Below are 26,358 nucleotides of genomic sequence, written 5' to 3' on the forward strand. Positions count from 1 at the left end.
TATGAGAAGAAATGTCCAATAATTCAGATTAAATGAGTTAAGTAAAAGTTGGACTAAGTTAAGTATAATATAAAGTGAACTCTGAAGCAAAATGTGAAGTAATCTTTAATCTAAACTTGCAAGATAAAATATGAAGTAAACTGATGCAAAAATCTAATAAAACTCGACATGAAATTAAGTAAAATATATAGGGAACTAAACTTTTAAGAGTTCACACTTAGCTTATGATTGATTATAAAGCTTGTTTGGCATACTGTCCTGGGAAAGAGCCCTGAGCTCATAAGACCCTCGTAAGATCTCAAGAACTCCCCTGCTGTAGTGGCTAATGAACAGATAGTGATTGCTCTTAAGAGATAACTACTTACTAGTAGCACATCTATGGTGTGGATTTGGATTAGTCAATTAACTTAAGTTGCATGTTTTTGGACGGTGGGAGGAAACCCAGGTGAGCACGGGGAGAACGTGTAAACTTCGCACAGAAACATTGGCTGGCTTGGTAAGCACTAGCAACAGTGACGTTCTTGCTGTGAGGCAACAATGCTAACCACTGGGCCACCGTGCCACCCATCTAGGAAAGGAGGAGGAGTAGGGGTGGAAGGGGGGATTCTTCAAAACAAAGATGGCTGTTATATGGAACTGAGGGTATTTATAGTGGCTTAGGAATGGTCTGATTAGTGAATCATAAATTGAATAATGTGGGACCAGCTGCAAGCAATCATAAGCACGTGATCCTCTCGAAAGTAGTTTATAAAAAAACTACATGAAGTAAAAGCCAAGGTTAAAAGAGGTAAAATGCAAGGAAAGTAAGGTAAAATCTGTGGTAAAATATAAGGCAAATTGAGGTCAAATCTGTGGTAAAATGATGGTAACATTTAAGGCAGGGATTCTCAACCAGTGGGCAACAGCGATCCTGCAGGTGGGCAGTGAGATAGCTATATTTATAAATCTATAATGTATCACTTTTTATAAAATGCTGTAGAAAATAAGAGAATAATAGCAGAAGGCAAAAGAAATGTTTTGCTAATAAATAAAGGTTTAAAATAAACATTTTCTCTAGACAATCAGTTTAGCAAAATGGCAGACAGGTGGGCCTTCAAAGTTTTCACAGATGGAGGTGTTGTCTTGAAGTGAAAAGGTTGAGAACCTCTGATTTAAGGAATACTAAGGTAAAATCATTTGTAAAATGAGGTTTTAACAGGTAAAATATTAGAAAAACTAAGGTAAATCTGTGGTAAACATACAACGCAAGACAAAATAGGTAAAATCTGTAATAAACGAAGGTAAAATATACAATAAACTTGAGAAAACATTCAAATATGAGACAAAATCTGAAGTAAATGAGAAGTCTGAGACTAAATTGGAACAACTCTGTGGTAAAACGGAGGTAAAACGTGAGCTAAAGTGAAATAAAGTCTGAGGTAATCTTAGACAACAGTATCAAGATAAATATCTTATTGGTAAACCTTTACAATTGGGTTAAAATATGAGGTAAACTCTGTGGTAAACTGGTGTAAAAGTTTACTACTGAAAGCTTGACACTGACCACACTGATCTTGTGACGGAACTGTTGTTTTTTCCTGCTGTCTGAGAAAGAAATTTCAACACTTTCACAGCACACACAGTTTCAGCCCAAATTTACCGGATGCCTGACACACCACACACACACACGCACACACACACCTCACGCACACACACACACACACACACACACACACACACACACACACACACACACACACACACACACACACACACACACACACACACACAGTACTGCTTTCTGAAATGTCAGATTTTCCTGTACAAATAAAAGGTGTTCATTAAGGTGAACATTTCCAGTAACTGTTCCAAATTCTTGATGTTATGTGTGGTTTTGCCAAGTTTTCCACACATTTCTTTTCAGCAAAGTGTGAATTCAAATTTCTAAATGAACAATAAACTATCCAACGAATCGTTTACCATCAAGCAGAGAGAGTTAAACTCTGTTTTGTCAGGGCTTTTTTTTGTATGTGTGTGGAAATGTCTTGCGCTAGGCTAACGTTGAGCTAACATAAGCCAATGGGTGCGGCTCTCTAAGCCATTTCCTCCCTGACCAGCGCAGATGCCTTGCTATTTCTAGACCTTATCAAGCACTCTCTATCGCAACACTTGGATAAAAAAAAAATTGTGAAGGAATGAAAGAGAAGAGAGGAGGAAAAAAACCGGCAGAAGTGGAGGAGGGGAAAGAACAGCGTTTTTCTTCAAGGGACCAAAAATATCTCCTCACAGGACACAGATGTTGAGAGATTATTTGGCGAGGGGAAAAGCCGAGGCGGACACAAACCACTTTAAACGGCGACTGCTAATCGGACTGGCAGTTTAAACTGCAGATGTAAAAAAAAAATAACAAAAAATCTACGAAAGCGAAGAAAGACAAGGACCACGTTCTGCTGACACTCACCACAGATCTCGATGGAGAAGTAAATAGGGTTTGTAATACAAACTCTGCCACCACACCAAAGAAATAACTACAGTATGGATAGCGAAGAGAGCGAGGGGAAGAACTCTTGATGAGGAAAACAGACCACTTGGCCCCTAGCGCTAAGCTTCTGAAGCTAAAGAGCGCGAACGTACACAAAGCAAGGCAGCTGCTCAGGAGTCTTCCAGTCTACCGACACACAACAACTCAATGACACACAAAACTGAGAGTCGGCCAATTTTGTTGCTGACCTTCTCGGATGTTCCTGGCATGCATGTCCGTCAAACGTTGGCAGCCATTTTAGCTATGTGGTCCCGTTTTCGACTCTGTACTTAAAAGCTCCAGCCTTTCATAAGCATATCGGGCCTGTTATTAAAGATGGAGGTTTTGCAGAGCATCTATGTAATCACAATCCACTTCTTCTTCCCGATGGCCTCCAGTGACCTCCAGTGAGGTCCGGAGGGCTGAGTGGTCACAAGCTTCACAAACACAGACAATCTGAAGCACCAATCAATTGCCGTCTGTTTCATCTGCCATTACTGTAATTCAACACACATGGCCCCTCAATGCAACCGCGACGTGCTCTTTCCCTCGTGTTCCTTCCCTCCTCCTGCCGTAAGTCCCGCTTGTACTCTTCAATTTCGCATCGGGCATCTCTCGACCGCAATCCCTAAACCGTTCTCCGCTTGTCATATGTAACCGGAGAAAGTGGGAGGTCTGGTACGGATGGTGATCAGGAACAGGGTGAACTTGTCTAATGCGGGTCATTAAACTTACTGAAAGGCCTGATCCAGGCCCACGTGATGAGCTCATCTTTTATCCGCCTCTCATCTTTTGCTGTTCTGTCTGCTCTTTCGACATCAAAACTCTGGGTAATTGTGCTCAAATTGAGGCAGATTTGAATGCAAGCCCACTGCTGATTGTGGAGGACTACTCCCTTCCTGAAATGCCAATGGTAGCCACCGGTTTCAAGGAGAGGTTTTGATCAAAAAGGTCAAGTTCATCTTTGAGAATATCTCGAGCAATTTCAAAGATCATTCTTTACTAGGAATCAGTATTTGGTGGTATTGTTTTGACTTTGATTTAGGGGGCCTTATCAACATCTTTGCCATCCAAAATTATTTGTGTGACAAATGCAAAATTCAGGTTTGAGGTGAATAGTTTAAATGACAAATTAGATGCTTGACAGAGGCCATATCCATAAACGCATGCACGGCTTTAAAAAAATGGTCTAAATGAAAACACCCAAACATGCTAAACAGCGCTGTCAAGAGCTTGCCAAACAGGGGGAGATGTACTCCTAACTGTAAAGTCATGTTGGCCAATCAAAAGCCTCAAAAAAGGGTTATTATTGATTTGGTTGGCTGTCAACTTGGCAGACCAAGCCGTGTGTCTTGTAAGCAACAGAGATTGTGGGGCACAATCTGATGTTACACAAAAGGAAGTGACGGCACAGACAAGTCAAGGCTCAATCCCAATTCTATTTTTGTACCCCCTTCCCCTTACCCTTGAAACAGAGGGTGAAGGGGAAGGGCTTCAAAATTGAACCCCTAAGAAATGGGACAGCACTACAGCACCTGCACACGTCATCATGTCATCACGATCTCTTGCTTCATATGAGATCAGACGATCGCGACTGCTGTAGTTATTCCAGTTGTGTTCTTTTTTGGTATTTATCTTCAGGAAATCACTGAAGGCATATATTATGTTATCATAACTATATAATGTGGCAATAAGATTGTAACTATATGGTGCATTTACACAGTGGCCATATTCATCTATGTAAACACGTGAAAAACAAAATAAACATTACACCAGACACTGTAAAAAGCTCATTCCCAGCCACTAGACATTTCTGACAGGATATTCGAGTGTCATCGAATGACAGAATATTGTGGGACTACTATACAGGAGTTATTATTATGGATAATAGATATCGAAATTTAACGTTTTTTATTTTAGCATTTTTTTAAGCACTACGGTAAAATACAAACGCGTTTACTAATGATATTAATTTGTTGATCTCCTTACTTCCGGGTGCAGCTATGCTGCTGTTGTAGCTGGTGTATTCTGAGAAATTTTCTTACCCCTTGGTTTTGAGTGTGGTCCTGAAAAATCTCTGTTTGAAGGGGTATCTAGGCTTTCTCCTTAGCCCTACGCCTTCAAGCTACAGAGAATTAGGACACCTTACCCCTTCACGTGAACGCGCAAAATGAGGGGTACGGGTAAGGGGAAGAGCTAAGGGGTAGAATTGGGATTGGGAAAAAAAAACTCACAAGCTACACAGACTACAGCATTTTTGAAATTTTCACCCCTGATCGGAGTTTTCAAAATATATAGGTTTCACAGACCCAACACAGTGTTGGCATTGTGGACGATTAGAAAACCGCAATAGAAAAAAACAGTGGTTTGAAAATACCTGCGTTCATTTGTACAACGTAGGCTACAATTCAAACAGGCCACACCAAAATTAGACAATAGAGAATTAGAAAACGTTGCCTGGTCTGATGAACCTCGATTTCTGCTTTGACATTCGGATGGTAGAGTCAGAATTTGGTGTCAACACCATTAAAGCATGGCTCCATCCTGCCTTGTATTGACGGTTCAGACTGGTGGTGGTGGTGTAATGGTGTGAAAGATACAGACCACAGCCTATCTGAGTATTGTTGCTGGACCATGTCCATCCCTTTATGACCACAATGGAACCATCTTCTGATGACTACGTTCTGATAACGCACCATGTCATTAAGCGCGAATCATCTCAAACTGGTTTCTTGAACATGACAATGAGTTCACTGTACTCAAATGGCCTCCACAGTGACCAGATCTCAATCCAATAGAGCACCTTTGGGATGTGTTGGAATGGGAGATTCACATCATGGATGTGCAGCCGACAAATCTACAGTAACTGTGTGATGCCATCATGTCAATATGGATGAAATGTCAGGAATGTTTCCAGTACCTTGTTGAATCTATGCCACAAAGGATTAAAGCAGTTCTGAAGGCAAAAGCGGGTCCAACTTGGTACTAGTAAAGTGTACCTATTAAAGTGGCCAGTGAGTGTATGAAACAAGAAAAAGTTCTATTTCATGAAAGTTCTTTAAAGCGCATTTCAGACATGCACCAGAACGAAAAGAACAGTTTCTAACAAAGCCACTAATACCGGTTTAGTTTTTCGATTGTGCCTGAATACAATACGATACTTACAACACAAACAAAAAAATGCTTTGGAGGTATTAGCGAGTCCTCAAAAACATAACACTCTCTGGTCTCTCTCAAAGGATAGTGTCTGGAAAATGTCTGCCGAAACGTGAAGGGAGGCACAATGTGTGTTCCTGAGGGTTCAAGAGAGTGAGAAATTAAGATCGGGAGAGAGAAAGAGAGAGAGGGAAACCCACTGGGCTCTCGTTTGGCCTGTGGTTTAATAACCTCGCGTGCTGAGAATGACTGCATCCTTGACAGCACCTGAACCCTATTAGCTAACAAACTGGAGCGTTTCCCAGAAGTTTACCAATCCTTTTCTTTACCTCTCCTGACACTGCAAACACTGGTCGTTATATTAATCTCTCCTTCTAAGTCTCATTCTTTATTGTCTAACGTTGAAAGTATTAACTTATTGAAATTCAAAAATACGCAACCCCGAAAGAAGGTAAACTTCATAAAAAGACTTGACCTTTTCATTGCTGTGATGGTATGTGTATATATATCTTGAGAGGGAGGGAGAACAAACCATATTTGTCTGCATGTATAAACAGTTAACGTTAACACAGTCTGTATCAACAGTGCTTTCTCGGTTTAAAACTTATTTGGGGCAGTTGAAATTTTTGTCAAACCAATTTAAGATTAATATTATTATAGCCCTTAAGCAATATATTTTTTTTAGATTGTCCGTTAAACAGAAATTAAAAAAAAAAAAAAAGTATTCATATCGCTTCACTTTTTCCACATTATTTTATGCTACAGCCTCATTGCAAAATGGATTAAATTCATTTATTTCCTCAAAATTCTACACACAATACCCCATAATGACAATGTGAAATATTTTTTTTAATTGTTGCAAATTTTATTTAAAATAAAAAACCTGAAAAATCACGTATACATCAGTATTCACATCCTTTGAGCAATACTTTAATGATGCACCTTTGGCAGCAATTACAGCCTCAAGTCTAAATTAATGCCACAAGCTTGGCACACCTGTCTTTGCCAATTTTTGCCCATCCCTCTTTGCAGTACCTCTCAAGCTTTATCAGGTTGGATGAGAAGTGACGATGTATAGCCATTTTCAGATCTCTCCAGAGATGTTCAATAGGATTAAGATCTGGGCTCTGGCTAGGCCACTCAAGGACATTTACAGAGCTGTTGTGAAGCCACTCTGTTGATATTTTGGCGGTGTGCTATGGGTCATTGTCCTGCTGGAAGATGAACTGTCGCCCCTGTCTGAGGTCAAGAGCACTCTGAAGCAGGTTTTCATTCAGATGTCTCTGTACATTGCTGCATTCATCTTTCTCTCTATCCTGACTAGTCTTCCAGTTCCTGCTGCTGAAAAACATCCCCACAGCATGATGCTGCCACCACCATGCTTCACCACTTACTGTATGGATGGTGGAGGCCACTGTGCTCATTGGAACTTTCAGAGCAGCAGAAATTTTTCTGTAACCTTCCTCAGCCTTGTTCCTCGAGACAATTCCTTTGTCTTCATGCTTGGTTTGTGCTTTGACAAGCACTGTCAACCCTGGGACCTTATATAGACAGGTGTATGCCTTTTCAAATCATTTTTAATCAACTTAATTTACCACAGGTGAACTCCAATGAAGCTGCTGAAACATCTCAAGAATGATCAGTGGAAACAGAATGTACCTGAACTCAATTTAGAGCTTCACGGCAAAGGCTGTGAATACTGATGTACATGTGATTTTTCAGGTTTTTTATTTTTAATAAATTTGCGACAATTTCAAAAAACTATTTTTTCACATGGTCATAATAGGGCTTTGTGTGTAGAATTTTGAGGAAATAAATTAATTTAAACAATTTGGAATAAGGCTGTAACATAAAAAAATGTGGAAAAAGGGCTATGAATACTTTCCGGATGCACTGTAGGCAATATATGAAGACATTTATAAAATTATAGCCAATAGACTTGAACATACATCTATATATTTTTAATTCCAATGGATTAAATAAAATAAATAGTCAATTTTGCAATATTTTAAACATGTTTAAATATTTATTGTATGACAAACATTTTACCTATATGAAATCTGAATCCGTGTGGTGCTATTTCTATAGTTCATTGCTGTGAAATGAGTCTTTTATTCTTGTGAAATGCGTTTTTTTCTTACTAGGGAACAAACCGTCTTTGTCTGCATGTATAAACACACAGTTATCATTAACACTCTTGTCAGGTAGAGTATCAGCATTGCTTGATCTGTTTTCTTAGACTTCAAGTTTTTCCAAGTGCTGCCAAGTTATTTGCACGAGCTACACTTGCAAAACAAACATACCCAATTGATTTTTTAATAAATATATAGATTATGTGCGACAGGTATGTCTAGTCTTACATTCTGCCAAATGACGAGCGTCTGTACTGTACATAAACACACACGCTGCACAACACCCCCCTATTTATTTTTGAAAGGCTTTGAAACTCCAGCGCTGAATTGAGCCATTGTTTTCTCTCTTTTTTTTGTATGTCGTCAGGACACTGACTTTGATTCTCTCTCTGTCTCTGTGGAGGACAGGTTTGGACTTGAAGGAAGGAGGATTGTGGTATCTGTGTCTTCCAAGATGCCTCTGACACACTATCAGCGATCTGTAGAGTTTCTGTCTCTTGGCAGAGCGTTTTATAACTGGGCCTAATTAAAAGTCTATGGGAGGAATGTACTGTTTATTTACACATGCAAATTCAGAAGAAAGGAGCATATTGGATTGGATGCCTGGTTATAATGGTTCACTACATCATTTGATTTAACAGTTGGGTTTATAAATATATTGAACACAGACATAAAATTATATATGTTATATTTGAACATATAAAGTACACTACCTGACAAAAGTCTTGTCGCCTATCCAAGTTTTAGGAACAATAAATAATTACTTGATTTCTAGTTGATCATTTGGTATCAGGAGTGGCTAATATGAAAGGCAAAGGGCTCTAGATTACGCATATTTTACCAACATAAAATATGATCATGCATTGATTCTTAATTGTTTAATAACGACAGTAAGGTCTGATTTTGCTTAGACAAAAGTCTTGTCACTTTACAGGAATAATGTACAGTATAGAATATAAAGTCATGCTGCAGTGGAAAAAGACTTATGCAGCTTGGAGGACTGCATCCACACATCTCTGCAATGACTCAAGAGTTCTCCCAGAGTTCATCAAGATTCTTTGGATTCATCTTCAATGCCTCCTCCATCTTACCCCAGACATGCTCAATAATATTCATGTCTGGTGACTGGGCTGTCCAATCCTGGAGCACCTTGACCTTCTTTGCTTTCAGGAACTTTGATGTGGAGGCTGAAATATGAAAAGGAGCGCTATCCTGCTGAAGAATTTGCCCTCTCCTGTGTTTGTAATATAATGGGCAGCACAAATATCTTGGTAACTCAGGCTGTTGATGTTGCCATCCACAATGCAGATCTCTCGCACGCCCCAATACTGAATGTAAGCCCAAACCATTATTTTTCCTTCACCAAACTTGACTGATTTCTGATAGAATCTTGGGTCCATGCGAGTTCCAATAGGTCTTCTGCAGTATTTGTGATGATTGGGATGCAGTTTAACAGATGATTTGCCAATTTTCCAAATGATCAACTAGAAGTCAAGTTATTATTAGTTGTTCTTACAATTGGGATCGACGACAAGACTTTTGTCAGGAAGTGTACTATGCAAAAGTCCGAAGCACTATACTAACTTTGGTGGTCTAAATATTTTGCACAATATATAATCAATCAGTCTCTTCATTCAAAAACAAAGAGAAAATATAAAAATATGTACAAATAAAACAACAACAGCACAACATTTTCTCTCCAAGCAAAAGTCTATGTTTAATGTGGCTTGGCACCAAGCACAGCTTGAACAGTTTTGTTCAAACTGTCCTGACATTTTCTAAAATAATGTGCTGTGTAATAATATCAGGCTTATTTGAGCACATTCCAGAGTTCTTCTTTAGGTTTAGAGTGTCACATCTTTCTTTTTCTGTCCAGGTGATCTCATACAGCCTCTATAATACTCAGGTCTGAACACTGCGGAGGCCTTTTCATGACTGTCAGTGTTTCATCAGCTGTTTTCTTTCTCCAAATAAGATTTCACTGCAATTAACAGATAGTTATCATGCTGAAAATCAAAACTATTACCACTGAAGTACTTTCCAGAAGCAGTTACATAATGGATTAAAAACTATCTGCACTTCTCAACATTCAAAATTCCATAAATTCAGACAATATTGCTAACAACACTGGTAGAAACGCAGCTCAAACCAGGACACACAGACTCTCGCCAACATTGTCTTTCACATGTCTTAAACAATCAACATTATTCAAACTGTAACCTAACCTATCCTAACAAACCATATCTAAAAGATAATTTATGCACCCTGTATAAATCTCAAATTGTAAAAAATGTACACTTATGACAGGTTTTGTGGTAAAGGGTCACATATATCCATTACACCATCATTAAACCAACACATTTAATATTGGCCTCAGACTTTTGCACAGTACTGTATGTACATTTAAATCCAATGGTTAAAAAAAAAACAAAAAATTTTGCAATATTTTGAAGTATATGTTGCATATATTTTAGATATGTGGACTTGTATGTCATACAGTATGCAATTTGCATATATTTCCATATGTCGGAGTTATATATGGTGTGTGTATATGTGTTGTCTCTCTCTCCTTGTGCATTTCCTCGTTGTGTTAATGTGTGTGTGTTTATATACATGTCTATGTTGTGTGGGTTTCTATGTTGTGTTTTTTATGTGTGTGTGTTGTCCTGTCTGTGTTGTGATTCTCTGTGTGTACTTCTCGTGTTTCTGTGTGTGTTTGAAGCACTGCGAAACATTCCAAATGATTCACTTCAGCAATTGTGAAAGGTCACGTCCTGCGCGCGCACATGTTTTTGTGACCCCGATGTCATCGTGACACACAACTGACCTGCTCTTTTAGCCAATCAAGCTCAGGTCACAAGCATCAAAACATGCCTTCCTAGCCAATCAGATTAGTGATGGCAGTAAACAGCACTAAACCGCACTTAATATGCCACCACTGACTTGCGTTGTAGTCCTTCTCCTCTTTTCTTCAGAGTGTGCAGTCATTGTGTGCATGAAGTGAGCATGAAAAGCAGCAGCAGGAAGAGTCGGGTGGAGGGGGGATCATGAGACTTGTTGTACAAGCGCTCCACTGTTTACACAGTCTGCTTTCTGTCAGGCAAAGGCATTACTCTTGAACCGGCCCTCACTGTCAGAATGCGAATGTTAGGAAGCTGTTTTCTCCATCCACAGCATCGCCGTATTGAGTCATTTTTGTCTGATTTATATTGGAATGAAATAAAAAATACTCCACAATTTGAATAATTAATAATAATTAATTAATAGTAATATGAATATCAGAAACATTCATGAATAAGTATATATACATAAGTTATATTCTATGTACGTGTATACACAGTTGAAGTCTCCTGAATTATTAGCCAATTTCTGTTTAATGAAATTATATATATATATTTATCACTAACAAATTTCTAAACATAATAGTTTTAACAACTAATTTCTAATAACTGATTTCTTTTAACTTCGCCATAATGACAGTACATAATATTTTATTAGATATTTTTCAAGACGGTAGTATCAGTGGTGTAAAGTAACAAATTACAAATACTCAAACTACTGTAATTGAGTAGTTTTTTTTCTCAGAAATTGAATATTACTAAGTAGTTTTCAAAATGTGTACTTTTACTTTCCCTTGAGTACATTTTTAGTGTAGTATCGGTACATTTACTCCACTACTTTCCCTCAACCTGTAGTCACTATATTTTTTCTTGTCTATGGGGATTAGTAAAATCAGTCCTGTGATTCCTTTCCAATCAAATCGCAAATAGAAGGTAAATCGTATCATACTGAACTACCTCAAGACATGGGCGATTTATAATTACAGCAAACTGTTTGGAAGCATTAAAAGTGTCCAAGAAGATGTCCAAAATCTTCACATGCATTGACCCAGAGACTGTTTAGATGCATGTCACTGATGAGAAGATGACGGATGTTTACTTTATGGTGACCAAAATGCCCTTAAACACCTAGCAAGCACAAGTCAACATGACGTCAAATTGACGTTGTACCCCAATGCCGTGGGGACGTTACATTTTGTTTGGAATTTAAAACAAATTGGGTTGACGTTGAGCCCAACGTCAGGCTGATGTCAATATCCAACGTGCAACCTGAAATCAATCAAATATCGACGTCTAATGATGTTATAGCTTGGCGTTGTGTGGACGTTACCACGATTTGGATTTTGGTTGCCATAACCAGGGGCGTAGCAACCGGGGGGGATGGGAGGGATGCGTCCCCCTCACTTTTAGAGACAGACCATTTAGAAACAGGTTATTAATTATTATATGAACGTATGATCTCATACAGCCTTCCCCCCCACTTTTAAAATGTCCGCTACGCCCCTGGCCATAACTGATGAATAAATGTCAGCATTTGAAGTCAATATGACGCTGTTTTAAGATGTTGGCTCAACAATGGATTTTGGTCACTTTCCAACACAACCTAAAATCAACGTCATTTGACATTGTTATTGGACATCAAAATAACATTGTTCTTAAACGTTGGCTAGACATTGAAGTTTGGTCACCTGACATCACAACCTAAATCTAACCTAATATTAACGTCTTATGACGTTGTGTGCACTACAGAATGTTACGTTTACACACATCCACACATTACATGTCAAATCACATCAGCTTTTTACAGTGTACTACTCACTCGAGTACTTTTGAAAGGTCTACTTTTTACTCATACTTTGAGTAATATTTACTACAGACATTTTTAGGCAAGTAAAGGTACTTTTTAGTACTCTTTCCTACTCTTTTTTTAGTGCTAGTATTCAGCCTAAAGTGACATTTAAAGGCTTAATAAATTAGGCAAATTAGGAAAGTTAGGGTAAACAGACAAGTCATTCTATAATGCTGGTTTGTTCTCTAGTAAAATCTAAAATTATTACTTAATGGAGGCAATAATATTGACCTGAAAATGTTTTTTTTTTTTTTTTTTTAAAACTGCTTTTATTCTAGCTGAAATAAAACAAATAAGACTTTCTCCAGAAGAAAAAATATTATAGGAAATACTGTGAAAATTCCCTTGCTCTGATAAACATCATTCAATAAAAAATAATATAAGCAAATAATTAAATAAATAAATAAATAAATAAATAAATAAATACATGCATACATACATACATACATACATACATACATAAATACATAAATACATAAATATGTTTAATCATATTTTAGGAGTCAAAAATTATTTGATACTAAATTAATATTAGCACTACTAATAATTTTAGTTGAGTTCCTAAAAACTACATTTATATATATCGAATTATATAATAAATATCCAATATCTAGACTAAAAATAACTCCTCAAGCAGTGTTTCTTTCTCTCTGTCCTCCATGAACTGCAAACAGACGTGACCTTTGACGTTTGGAGATGGAGCGAGGTCGAGCGGAGCTATCAGGATGCACACACGGTTTACATTGGCCTCTCGTGTCTGTATGTGGGAGACGTCTGCTTAATTTGCTCAGTTCTCTATAATCGTGCCCTAATGATGGGGTCAAAATTGACCCGACGCTCGTAAATCCAGGGCCTCAATGATATGGAGCCATTTCTCATCTAGGTATGCATGACTTTTAGATAAAAAAATGCCTAAAAAATCTGTTTTTCAATAGGTTTGGGGGGAACATGAACATGATTTTTAATTAACAGTTTGGTAACACTTAGTAGTTCCCACTATTATCTACTGGCTTGTTACATTACATGCTTATTATTAAGATTTATAGGCTGTTTATTAATACCTATAAAGTATAATCTTATTCTGCATCTCTAATACTACCTAATACCTAAACCTACTAAAATACTACATTAATAACTATGATTAAGCAGCAAATTAGTAGTTTATTGAGCTAAAATCTTGTTAATAGTAAAAATTGTAGCTTAAAATAAAGTTTTACCAATAGTCTTTTTAAAAAGGCGTCAATTTAATATAGATTCTCAAAAGCAGTGGATTGACAGTACAATATAATTACAGTACATATATATTTTATCCATATACATACATTTTGAAGGCAATTTGAAGACGATTATATTATATTATATTATATTATATTATATTATATTATATTATATTATATTATATTATATTATATTATATTATACGCACATTCATCAGCATTGTGCAGTGATGTAAACCACCAGGATGCCTGCACGCAACTCATCTGCTTGAAACAAAGCACAGGCGAATACAAAGTATATATTAGAGGCGTAGTCAAGTGCGATATGTGAACAAGCGCCCAGTATACTGACACTGAGAAGAAGAAAATGTAGAATAAAGTAGTAATTTTTGTTTACTATGTGCATAAACGTAGTCTTCGTACCTCGATAATATTCTGTTTAAACCACTGAAGTCAGACATAGGGTTGTCAAAAGTATCAACTTCGGTACCAATTGTACCAAGGCACCACATCGGTGAAGAGTGGTGAACCAATGATCTTTACAAACAATAATAACAGTTATATCTGTTGAACATGTTAACACAATGGTCAGTCAACGATGCTTAACACTTTTAATATCAGTACCAACTGGTACCAAAGTAGATACTTTTGACAACCCTAGTCACATGGTCTGTTTTGAGGATGACTTCTGATTCCGTTTTTGGACTTTGGGACCTTTGCGGTTTATTGAGGATGGGAGAGCTCTCTGATTTCATCTAAAATATCTTCCAAGATGATAAAATATCAAAAAGATGAACAAAGATCTGAGGAGTTTGTAACGACATAAGGGTGCATAACTAATTACATAATAAAATTTTTTTGGTGATACATTTTAACAGTGTCATTTAAGATTTTTGTGTTTATAAACACTCAAGGTGGATGAATTTTATTGCTATTTAGATGAAACATTCATTAGGTTCTTTTATTTCTATTCATTTTAAACACCTCCTCTAAACTGCTAAGTAATCCTAATGATATATATATAGTATACCAACCCAGGCTCATTCTGAAAACATACCTCCACGACGTTTCTGGAGACCGTGAAATATGTCCTGGTGGCACGTTTTTCAGCAGTATTTGTTTTCACGAATCCGCCAGAGGTTGCTGTGTACGCTTTTTGAGATTTCAAATTTCCCTCGCAAGTGCCATTCGCGTCACACCGCACTGTAGCGTTCGTTTTAAAACTTAAATGCAGCCATACGTACCTCCACCTACGTAATTCGCTGTCTCCAGAAACCTCCGCAGGGCTACGTTTTGACAATGAGCCTGTGTTGTAGTATACATGTATATTGAATCAAATAACTGAATCGAGAGCTTGTGAATCAGATTGAATTAGAACATCTGAATAAATACACACTCCTATTCTACAAGTGACTGCAACGCTAAAACTGAAGTGAAATTGGACGTTTGTTTCTAAGTCAGTAAAGCAGAAGTTGCTTTGGGTGAGGCTGATCGTTTCAGAAGGTCGATGGAGTTTATTCATGTTCGTGTCTGTATGAGGGAAAAGTGCCAAAACCGAGCAGAATATGTGCGTTTGTAAAGAATGGGAAAGGCGACATTCCTCCGTGGAGATCTTAGGGGGACTCGACTTTCAGAGGGGGAAAAAAAGCACATCCTGAGATTTGTTCGCAACTCTTGCTCTGATAAGGAGAGACGACGGGCTCGACAATAAGTGTTGGGGAGACGTGGAGACAGACATGAATTAGGCTCAATGGCAAAAAAAAAGGAAAAAGAAAAGAAAAAAGGCAAGACTTCTGGAAGGAAATCTGTGGTGAAAATTGAAAACAAGTCTGCGAAGATTGTGTTTGATTGAAGCATTACATACACTCAAAAAACTTTATTTTTGCCCGTTCAAACTACTTATTTAAAATGAGCTGAAACAACACAATTCTTTAGATTTCATTGGGAAAACTTAATTTTTTTATGTTCAATCCACATGAATTTGTTAAAAGTGTTAACTTAATTTGTGTTGGGACAATATGAATTAATTGTGTGGAACCCTGCGTTTTTTTTTAAAGTGTACATTCCTACACAAAACATATTTACAGTTTGTTCAAATTACTTATTTAAAATGAGCTGAAACAACACAATTCTTGAGTTTTGTGGGACAACTGAATTGTTTTATGTTCAACCTACTTAAATTTGTAAATAACTAATAAGCTAACTTAATTCCTTTATGTTGTCCCAACACAAATCGATTGACAGCATTTTTTACAGCGTATGTTTTAAACAAATAAAGCAAAAGTTGATAAATGGATAAGCAAACAAATAAAGAACCTACTAAAAAAAATTATTAAATAAAATTGTATAAAATGAAAGAAAAAAGGCTGCAAGTTATTCAAGAAAAATAAACAAAAATGAAAACTAATATAAATAAATTAAAATAAAATGCTCTGAATGTTTGCAGAAAAAGCTAAAATTATCAAACTAATTGGAAATAAAATAAAATAATGTCCACCATAAATTTTGAATAATCATGAATGCAATTTTTAAGAATAAATAGTAATTAAAAGACTATGATAATAATTATTAAACAAAAACAACAACAACAATAATAATTATAAAGCACAACATTTCCTCTTCAAGCTAAAGTCTATGTTTAATGTGGCTTGGCACCAAGCACAGCTTGAACTGTTTTGTTCTAATTGTCCTGACATTTTCTAAAAAAATGTGCTGTGTAATAATATCAGGCTTATTTGAGCACTTTCCAGAGTTCTTCTTTAGGTTTAGAGTGTCATATCTTTCTTTTTCTGTCCAGGTGATCTCATACAGCCTCTGTAATATTCAGTTCTGGGCACTGCTGAGGCCATTTCATGACTGTCTGTGCTTTATGAGATGTTTTTTCTTCAAATAGGATTTCTCTGCAATTAGTGGATCATTATCATGCTAAAATGAAAAGTATTAGCACTGAAGTCCATAATGGATTAAAATCTGCACGTTTCAACTTTAAAAATTCCATCAATAATAAATAAATAAATAAATAAATAAATAAATAAATAAATAAATAAATAAATATTATTAAAAATCCTTGTTTAAAAAAGAAGACAAAAGATCCACCACAAAATAGAAATAATTAAACAAAAAATATAAATAAGTTGAAATAATTGAATAAAAATGTATTAAAATAAGTGTAAATAAAATAATATAATTAATCCACTATAGATTTAGAATATAAATTAATAATTTTTTTAAAAACTAAATTAAAATAAAATAAAAATGTCCTTTAAAAAACAATAATCAGAAATTTTTTTGATTTTAGACAATAATTAAAAGTGCATACCTAGTAATCATCCTGAAACAATAATTGCAGCATATTTACAGAGCTGTTTTTAAAACAGCCTTACTATTCAAAAAGCTAATGTTTACATAACTATTATCCAAGTTATCAACATTGCATCAGTCCATTTAAATCAAATTCCACCATGTGTCTCATATTCCAATTAAAAACATCATAATCACAATCAACATGAGATTAAATATGATCTCTATCTCATGTGCACAAAGAGTTTAACAAGTGCAAACGAATGTCGCCTAACAAACCGTCTGTTTATACAATAGTGTCGACAGTTTTCCAGCCGATGGGTGTGTAGCAGCCATGTATGAATATGAATTTATGGGTAAGCATAGCTGGAGGTAAGTTTACATGCGTGTCAGACTCGGTAATGAACGGCCAACATTACACAGCGAGCCAAAGCCAACACCAAAGCTACACAAATGCCGAGAGAACAAAACAAGGGCAAGCAGCGGCCTGTGTTTCAGAAAGAGAGAAAGCAAGAGAGATGGACAGATATCGGATTGGGACGTAGCCAAGTGTGTATCAGTGCTGGCTTTCTATCAGAGAAACACAGAAACAGAAAGCTCACAATCAACGGGTGTTGAGTCAGGTCTTGTTTTTTTTGGCGTGTTGTTAATTGCTAAAGTTTGGGGGGAAATTTAGATTAAGTAATAAAAACGTTACCAAAAAAAAAAACCGCAGCAGTTATAGTAACGTAGAGATGTTTTAAGAAGATTATGGGGCCAATCACACCGAACACGCAACACAAAAAAGAAAAGTGTTCTGCACATTTTATGTCGCTAGGCAACCACTGAATTAGCTGTGTATTGTGTATGAGCGCTGCTCTTGATATTGTTACAGTTGTAATATTTAATAACATTGTGATATTGCTGATTTGTGAAGTCATACAGCTCCGGAAAATTCGAAACTAGTCTCTCCTCCATCTTTAAACGTCTCCGTGGTTGTCTTGACAAGACAAAGACTGCCGTCACCTCAAAAGATACTCTGCCTCTGCTTTCATTTGATTGGACAATGAAAAAAAAAGATGTTACTGATGATGAAAAATCCTGAGGTGCAGCAAGTGGTTACAACACATTAGCAGAGCGCAAAACGTTCGCAGCTATTAGTAAACCATTCAAAAAAAGGCATCACGCAAAAAACAAAACAAAAAAAAAAAACGTTTGGTGTGATCAAGACCTAATACTATCATTTACTGTAAATTTCCTAGAGTTTAGAAGGTATAAAATGTAAATAAAATGTAAAAAAAGACAAAGAAACAAATGAATAATGAAAATTATTCTATAAGTTTTTTTGCTCATATAAATTTATAAAAAAAATAAAACAAACCAAACCCCTAACACAAACAAAAACAAAACAAAAATAAAACAAACAAACCCCAAACACAAACAAAACAAAAAATAAAACAAACAAACCCCAAACACAAACAAAAACAAAACAAAAATAACAAACAAACCCCAAACACAAACAAAAACAAAACAAAAATAAAACAAACAAACCCCAAACACAAACAAAAACAAAACAAAAATAAAACAAACAAACCCCAAACACAAACAAAAACAAAACAAAAATAAAACAAACAAACCCCAAACACAAAAACAAAACAAAAATAAAACAAACAAACCCCAAACACAAACAAAAACAAAACAAAAATAAAACAAACAAACCCCAAACACAAACAAAAACAAAACAAAACAAAAAATAAAACACACAAACAAAAACACAAACCAAAAAGTCAAACTTTGGCACTTGTCAAAAACAAAACATTACGTTGGCCATGTTATTAATATCTCTCCCAAACGTTTGGAAAATGTCTTATAAGCTGTTGCATTTTTCACCGTGAATATCATTGTTTTGGCAAGAGTTCACTCAACTGGACAATCGTTTTCTACTGTAAATCACCTCGTGGCACGAAACGCGGGTAGAGTGTGAGTGGGAGAGAGATAAAGAATGAGCGCCAGAAAACGCGCTTGACCACACGTCGAAATGGAAAATGCGGCTGAAATGTGAGCTCTCTTTTTCTTGGCAGCTCCGCGAGCCGCTTGCTTCCCTGCTGCTCTTAATTACCAAACTCCATATCCTTGTGTAACCGAAGAGCCCTTCCTCTCCCCCCTCCACCACCCCCCGATCGGCTCTCCTCCCCTTGCTGGACCGGCTCCGGCCCCAAAACTGCACAGCGCCTGCCAGGGTGAAGAGTTCGCACGCTCCCTCCTCACGCAAGCCTGAGCTCCGCTGGATTCTCACTCAGCACTTTCTCTCACTCACTCACTCACTCACTCACTCACTCACTCACACACACACACACACACACACACACACACACACACACACTCACTCACTCACTCACTCACTCACTCACTCACTCACTCACTCACACTCACACACACACACACACACACACACACTCACACACACACACACACACACACACACACACACACACACACACACACACACACGCACACGCACACGCACACGCACACGCACACGCGCACGCGCACACGCACACGCACACGCACACACACAAACGCACACACACACACACACACACACACACACACACACACACACACACACACACACACACACACACACACACACACACACACACACACACACACACACACACACACACACACACACACACACACACTCTTATATTGTGATAGTGACTCTCATAGAAGCAATGATTTTCCTGTAAAAAAGGGTTTATTTTATCCCCCTACTACCATAACCCTACACTTAAACCCAACCATCACCGGAAACAATCAGAATTTTTCACTTTGAACACTTTATTTCATATGATTTGAGTGCCGTTTCCTTATGAGGGACCAAAAAAATGTCACAAAAGGTGAAAAAATACTGGTAAATACTTGTGGGGACACGATGAATACCAAGTCATACCATTACTTTGAATTGCCACCGTGTATGAAATGTGCAATATAAACAAACTTGCCTTGCCTTACCAAAACACACACACATACGTACACATGCCCGCATACACATATGTACGCACACACAGGCACGCACGCATATGTACGCATGCATTCATACAAATATGTACGCACACATACGAACGCACACACTCATACGCACGCACAAGCACGCACGCACGCACGCAAACACATATGTACGTATGCACACATACGCAAACGTACGCACGTGCGCATGCATATGTATGTTTGCACACATGCATCCACATGTACGCATGCACACATATGTACCATGGTTTCTGCTACATTCATTCTTCCATGGCGGGGCGCCACACCAAAATTCATCTCGCCACTGCTACTTTACATCTCATTCAAAACATTCAGTCGTTGTTTTTTTTTTAATAGCGGGATATAATCTCACCAAAACGTGATAAAAGGTAAGTGAATTATAACGGCGCAACCTTTTCTGTAATCATAGTAGTGCTGTGCGTCATTTGTTTACCCTTTAAGGTGACATGGTGACTGACTGACAGGTGCGTGATGTGTGACGCTAGTAAACACGGTGAAGCTTTGGAGACATACATAAATATTCCTAGCAAATCTAATGAATGTTGGAGACGTACTCGTTACATAAACGCACTAAATCGCACTTCAGCAACGATTATTTGAGAGCGCACAAGATAATCTGCACTTGAGCAGCGAATATTTGAGGGCGTGCAAGAAGTTTTGTGCAGGAACCGAGGAAATCAGCATGCAAGCAAAGAGATTCGCATGCTTGTATTACATGAATGTGCTCTCGACTTCTAATACTGCGCTCACAACATTTGTTATTGAAATAACGCCACAGGTAGTTGGTAGATCTGTGTAAAAGGTCCAACAGTCTGCCACAGCTAGAAAAAATCCTAGAGGAAACACTGTGTACCCATGCACGCATGCATACATATATACATACATGCACATACGTACGCATGCACGCACATATACGCACGCAAGCATACGCGAACAAGCACGCACTCATATATATGCACACAGACATACAAATATGTATGCAAGCATACATACACATATGTTCGCAAGCATACGCACACACGTACGCACATCTACGTACGTATACACATGCATACGTTTGTACACACACATATACACACACACACATGCATATGTACTCATGCATACGCACGCATGCACGCACACACACATACGCTCACATGCATATGGACACACACATACGGATGTACGCATACGCACACACGCACATGTACATAGACAAAAAGAAAGAGACACTCGATGTCTTCCTGCATTCTCAAATATGCAGTAAATTCCACACTACCAGTGCCAACACACACACACACACACGCACTTCTGCCGAATACAACCATGCAGCTGCCAGCCAGGTAAACACACACACGCGCTCACACACAAAGCAGCTCATTGTTGCAGGAGCTGGCCTTGACCTGTTTAATAAACACATGCTGAGAGAAAGAAGGGAAAGATCCAAAAATGAGCTGAAAAAAGAGAAAATTAGGAGCAGAGAGGATATAAAAAACACCCATTCCTTTCTTTATCGCAATATCTGTCCAAAAATAAAAAAATTAAATCAGTCAATTAATCAAAATTTGAAATAAAAACATAAGAAACAAAGAAATTAATCAGTTAATTAACCCATTAATCTCAATAATTCAATAAGTGTCCCCTTCCAAACAACTTTCATAATTATTGTAAGCTTACTTTAACACCAGTATACATTCATACATTACAGTACATATTGTATATTAAGATGTCTGTTAATATAAATAACGGTCTTTATTATTGTTTTTTAAATTCAGATTTAAGGAATAAAACAAACATTTATACAAAACAAATAACATAGCTTAAAAAAAACTTGAATGTGTTTTACAATATATTAAAAAAGACTACTACTTAATCCATGATCAAAACAACAGTTAGGGAAGTTATAGGGAAATCATGGGAGACGTATGTAAATAGACAATACCGGAATTCCGAGTTGTGTAAAGAGGGGATTTTTAGAATTCTCTTTTGGGAAATGTGGAATTTATGCCTCAACTAAAATACCCACCCACCCCTCATTCCTGGGTGTTTTCCTGAAATGGTTTCCTGGTCCTGCTCTCAACAGTCCAACTCATTCCAGTGTTTATTTTGCAACACTACTGTATTTTTAAACTCCTTTTCACTGTCAGTCTGTATTATTTGTTTATATATACACACACATGTATATTATTGAGCGATACAGCGATACTTGTGACATATTAATCCAAAATGTAACCCATGTCATGTCAATCGGGGTTATTCAGCTAAATCTGTTTTTACGACTGAATTCGGTGATATTAAATCTGTGTTTTCTACATCCTTTAAATCAAAGATCGCTACTACAGTGTTTTATTATGGAATCAAATGCTATCGCAAAAAGGGCTATAGAAGTCAAAATCCATTGTATTAACTACAGCAGTTAAAGGGACAAATTCGTCAATCGTAATTTCCTTACCATTTACTTATAATCAAGTGGTTCTGGAGTGTAAGTGGGTCCAAACCTACATTACAAAAAATATATTTTGAAGAATGGTGGTAAGCAGCAGCCATTGATCCGTAAGAGTTTAGAACCAATTGAGTAAGTAAATGTAAGGAAATGCTAGTTTTTTGGGTGAACTGTACCTTTAAATGAACATATTTAAAGGGGCCATTCACACCGAATGCACCTTTGCTTCTAAAATACACAAGTGGCAACATTTTGGATTGATAAAAAAAGCACAGCATAAAGCATGAGAGTATCCAGACACAACCACAGTGTGTCTGTAAACAGAAGCTTGCAGTGGTTGCCCTGCCTCCAAGCTTTTCTGAGTGTGAAAGTTGAAGACCTTTAAATTGACACGGCGAGTTGACAAAACGAGTATTTACATTGAAAAACAAAAGACAAGATGCACATTGGAAGGAAAAAAACTAGTTGTGTGTGAATGTGAATGCCAATTACGGGCTCATTCACATCAAATGCATAGAAAAGTAGCACTTCTAAAAAAACGCAGCGCTTCAAACGACGCAAAACGTAATGATCAAACGTTTCCATCTAGCGCAGTTACATTGAAAACAATAGAAAAGTAGCACATCTAAAAAAAAAAAATGCAGCGCTTCAAACGACGCAAAAAGTAATGATCAAACATTTCCATCTAGCAAGTTTACATTAAAAACAAAATAAAATTAGCACATCTAAAAATCGCAGCGATTCAAACGACGTAAAACGTAATGGTCAAACATTTCCATCGACCACGTTTACTATGAAAACAATAGAAAAGTAGCAAATCTAAAAAAAACGCAGCACATCAAACGACACAAAACATAATGATCAAACATTTCCATTTAGCACGTTTACATTAAAATTAATAAAAAAGTAGCACATCTAAAAAAAAAAACGCAGCACTTCAAACGACGTCAAACGTAATGGTCAAACATTTCCATCTAGCACGTTTACATTGAAAACAATAGGAAAGTAGCACATGTAAAAAAACACAGTGCTTCAAAAGACACAAAATGTAATGGTCAAACTCATCTATTTAGCGCGTTTACATTGAAAAACAATAGAAATGTAGCACATCTAAAAAAACTCAGCACTTTAAAAGACGCAAAAATAATGGTCAAACACGTCTATAAATTACATTGAAAAACAATAGAAAAGTAGCACATCTAAAAACGCAGCATTTCAAAAGACGTATGTTCAAAAAAACGAAATGGTCAAACACATCTATCTAGTGCGTTAACATCGAAAAATAGAAAAGTAGCACATTGAAAAGGAAAGACGTATTCTGTGTGAGCGGCCCCTGTAATCTGTAGTAATTCAGAACTTCACGGTCGCTCAGCAGCAACGGAACTTTTAAATCGATAAGTTCCGATTCTTGGACCAACCATTCCGGAACTTAGCCAGAGTGAGATCATCAAGTCGCTGGGAACCTCCTAAATGCATAACAGTGCTTTTGTTTAATAACAAACTCGCATTTAAAAATCAATCCATCCATCTCCCCCGAACAAAAACACACTCTCAACTGCTCTCGTTTCCTTTCCCGTCTAAATAAACTCTTAACACGCAACGCTACTGGCAATAAAGCCACTTCTCAGGAGCTTCTGCCAAACACCGTCATTCATCAAAAGCGATAGAGAGAAGAAATGAAACGCCACACAATTTACGACGCACACACGCACACACCGCCGCAGAATGACTGGCGTGGATGCTTCCTACATGCTTTCTCATCGCCAGGCCTTGAGAAACATGTGTATTTGTGTGTGTGGTTTGGTTTGGTGGGTCTCAGACTAGTGAAAGCTAGCATGGTCAGGACGTGCGCCAACCGCAAACTTGCAAAGTAGTCTGGATCCTGACACACCCACACAGCCAGAGTTCTTGCTAATAATGCAGAACGCTGCTGAAACGCTTCCCAGAAGACCCAAACGTCCTCCATTATTATAGATGAGCTGAAGAGATGCAGATCAGGCCGTTTCTTAAATATACATGATTCTTCCATATTGCATTTTCAGTGACACACGACATGGCAAATCATGCAAATCGGTGCTAAAGAGCCAAGAAATACACATTAAACTAGCAATTATTGATTTAATAGCATTTATTATTATTTATTTATTTAGCATTTGGTAATTTCCTCACATATTCTCTAAATGCAGATAATGTACTGTGACCGAGTGATAACACTGATAATGTAAATGTGCATTATTATTGTTCTGTCAATAAGGAAATAGTTACTTTTTTTAATTTATTAAACTAGATTTATCATTTGTACTTGTATAAAAGCAACTTCATAAACAGTTTATTTTAATTCTCATTAGCTTTTTACAATAATAATACATTTATTGATATTATTTGCTTACATCAGTAACTGAACATTATTTACTTACAATCAATTTGCAACAGTTAGTTAATTGTATTTTTATTTGTCAAGTTATCTATAAAATAAATATTATTATTAAATATTGAATAGTAGTATTATTTATAATGGTAAAATGTTTTTTTTATTATCTATGTAAATCCAACATTTTTTATTTAGTGTATTATTATATTATGCATAATATATAATTAAAAAAATGTTTTAAATAAATACAGAGCTAAATTATCAAATAAATTATTAATTTCCTTATCAAACTCAATTTATTACTTATTAACAGATTTAATAATGCATTATTTTACATTTAAAGTGACATATAAAAGAAAGAAATAATTTTTTTGTACTTGTGTAAAAGCAACTTTAAGAAATAGTTTATTTTATTTCTTATTATTTACAATTATTAATAAGTAAACACAGAAACAAATACTCATTCTATACATATTTTAAAGTATTGACATTATTTGGTTACATCAGTAACTGCACATTATTTACTTACAAGCAATTGGCAATAAATCATTTTAATTTTATTTTTCAAGTGATGTATAAAATATATATTGATTAAATATTTTTTAAAAAGTATTATTTATATATGGTTAATATTATTAGTCAGAATTATTAGCCCCCCTGAATTATTAGCCCTCGTTTATTTTTTTCCCCAATTTCTATTCAATGCAGAGAAGATTTTTTTTCAACACATTTCTAAACATAATAGTATTAATAACTCATTTCTAATAACTGATTTATTTTATCTTTGCCATGATGACAGTAAATAATATTAGACTAGATATTTTTCAAGATACTTCCAAATAGTATATAGTTAATGTGACATTTAAAGGCTTAACTAGGTTAGTTAGGTTAACTAGGCAGGTTAGGGTAATTAGGCAAGTTATTGTATAATGATGGTTTGTTCTTTAAACTATCAAAAAAAAATTATATTATAAATTATATTATTATTTATGATATTTTATTTATTATTATATATTATATTTTATATTTTTTTTATTCTTGGTTTGTTCTGTAGACTTTCGAAAACAAATATAGCTTAAAGGGGCTTATAATATTCACCTTAAAATGATTTTTAAAAAATTAAAAACTGGTTTTATTCTAGCTGAAATGAAACAATTATTAAAACAATAATTCTGACTTCAACTGTGTGTGTGTGTATATATATATATATATATATATATATATATATATATATATATATATATATATATATATATATATATATATATATATTTTTTTTTTTTTTGTAAACACAGCATTATTTTTATTTAGTTTATAATTAACTAATTTTAACTTTAAAAACTATAATTTAAAAAAATCATTTAAAATAAATACAGAGCTAAATTATCAAATAAATGATTCAATGATTTATCAGCTGATTCCTTATAATGAACATAGATTTAATAAAGCATGATTTTTTATTTATCTTTAAGTGATTTATAAAAGAAAGACATTTAATTGAAGACTGGTGTAAAATAAACTATTACTATTCATTT

The 26,358-nt window shown here is 36.0% G+C and overlaps 1 protein-coding gene across 1 annotated transcript in view; it reads right to left on the reverse strand.

Moving 5' to 3' along the window:
* The window catches only part of ahr2 (aryl hydrocarbon receptor 2), a 94,863-nt gene that overhangs the window by 18,148 nt on the left and 50,357 nt on the right, over positions 1 to 26,358 (reverse strand).

The sequence above is a fragment of the Danio aesculapii genome, chromosome 22 (assembly GCF_903798145.1).
Source record: "Danio aesculapii chromosome 22, fDanAes4.1, whole genome shotgun sequence".
Taxonomy (NCBI): domain Eukaryota; kingdom Metazoa; phylum Chordata; class Actinopteri; order Cypriniformes; family Danionidae; genus Danio; species Danio aesculapii.